The sequence below is a fragment of the Pteropus vampyrus genome, unplaced genomic scaffold, assembly GCF_000151845.1.
Source record: "Pteropus vampyrus isolate Shadow unplaced genomic scaffold, Pvam_2.0 Scaffold56, whole genome shotgun sequence".
NCBI lineage: Eukaryota > Metazoa > Chordata > Mammalia > Chiroptera > Pteropodidae > Pteropus > Pteropus vampyrus.
In genome coordinates this window covers 4,242,600-4,244,985 of record NW_011888837.1, presented here as the reverse complement: position 1 = coordinate 4,244,985, position 2,386 = coordinate 4,242,600, and positions in this window count along the sequence as shown.

Genomic DNA, 2,386 nt, shown 5'->3' with positions numbered 1-2,386 from the left:
AGGTTTTGTCTTACATTATTGTCTTGGAGTTTTAGTTTTGCACTTTAGATTCAGGTCTATAATCCAGTTTGAGTTAATTCTTGTGAAGGTTTATAGATTAGAATCTATAATAGATTCATCTTTTTGCATGTGGATGTCTACTTGTTCCACCACTATTTCTTAAAAAGATGATTTTAGCTAAATTTAATTTTTAGAACTGAAATTTTTCTTTTTCTCATTGCTTTCAATTAGTTTTCAATTATAGGTTTTATAATACTTTTACTTTTCTTATTTGTTGTGCTCAAGTATCTGTCAAATAATTAATGATACATAAATATCTAACAACTTAAATACCTACTGGGAAATTCTCAAAGGAATATATGCGGCACAAGCAGAGAGGCACCATATTTTAACCCAATTCTCTGGTAATTGCAACAGAATGTACCATTTTTCATATTTTTTCTTTTTGTGAATCTTGCCTGCCTAACTAGATTATAAGCTTCTTTTGTACCCATTTCTCTCCCTACTACTTTCAGCTTAGAACAGCATAAGGTACAGAGAATGTATTCACAGTGCATTTAAGAAGGATTGGTCAATGTTTTTAACTCTGCCTCAATTATACTAGAATCTAGTACATATACTTATTAATATTTTCAACAAGTTTTAATAATGATTCATTCATTTAATAAATTTAATCTCAATGTTTATTGAGTACCTGCTATAGGTCAAGCACTGTTCTACGTGGTGGGATATGTCAGTGAACAAAATAAAAATCCTTGCTTTCAGGAAGCTTACGTCTATCAAGCAGTGGAAGTAAGGGAGGGAGGCAACTATATATAAAAATAATAAATTAACAATTATATAGTAAGGAGAGATGAAGCAGAGCAGAGTAAGGCAGATTAAAATTGTGGAGTGTGGAGAGCCAGGGGCAGGCTGTAGTATTAGAGTGGTCAAGACAGGCCTCACTGAGAGGGTGAGTTGAGCAAAAGCTTGAAGGAAGGGAGTTAGCCAAGTGGTCATCTGTAGGAAATCTTACCTTACAGAGAATACCTAGAACTGTACTGTCCAATAACACCTGTGGCTACTGAGCACTTGAAATGTGACTTGGTGACTAAGGAACTGAATTTTTAAATGTATTTCATTTTATTTATATTTAAAAACTGATACTTGATTTATTTAAAAACTGTATGTTTGGAACAACTCAGATATGTGAATCTAAACTGCAACTGTAAATTTTATGAAATATGAATACAGATCAAGTATCTTTGATAAAAATTCAGTGTCCAAATGCAATGTACTGTCAGTGTAATACAGATTTCAAACACACAGTAAAGGGAATAAAGTAAAACACCTTATTTAAATATGCTGGGTTACATAAGATATATTAATAAAATTAATTTCACTTGCTTCTATCTTTTTAAATGTGGCTACTAGAAAACCTTAAATTATGTGTGGCTTACTTTATTTCTTCCGGACAACACTGAACGAGAATGGAGAATCTTCCTGCTATGTCTGAGGAAAACCAGGATAGCTCAGAGGTAAAAGTGGCTAAGGGTGAGTGAGTGAGTTAAGAGTACAACAGAAGGCGAGTTTAGAGAAGTAAAGGGTCCATGACATGTGGATCCTCAAGTACCTTTTAAACTTTTGTATCACGATGAAAATGACGGAAACTGCAAGATTAGAGGTGGAATGAACACCTGAAACCACTAGTTCATTTGTCAGAAATTTCTAGGAAACCATTTGGCTATATTTTTGTGCCCTTATCATGTAGATGTATTGCAACATGCCACAAGGTACGATGGAGGTGAGAAAGAGAGTTAAGCCTTATTTAAAGTCTTGGCAGTGGGCAGGACTGGAAACCTACAGAGAGCAGACCAATCCAATTCCCATGCTGCCAGGCCTAAAGACAGAGACTCTAGTTGTATCCAGATCCAGTCCATCATTCTTTCATTTATTTTCCACATCCCTCTGATTACCCTCTTCCATTCAGAGTTTCTTCTTCCTCAAGTAGTAAAAAAAGCAGCTATATGTATTTCCTTTCTTACCATCATTATTATTTATGCATGGCCATAGATATATTTATACTGATTTTATTTTTTAAGGGCAGTTAAAGCAATAGCTACATTTTCATCTGTATTTTCCCTCATGCAACACAGAATTAATTAACATAGATTTAGGAAGAATACTTTTAAAAGGGATGGAAAATAAGCAATTTTTATTTATTTATCAGCTGTAAGAAGTCCAAAATTGCATGGGACCTTGTGGATTGAAGACATAAAACAAGGGTAAACAGGATCTGATTACTAATTAGAAAGGCCCTGTGGAAGTTATGCCTTCCTAAGAGGAAAATAAAAAAATGTTTTACTTATTGCCCTTTTAAAATGCATAGAAGAACACTATTAAAAAG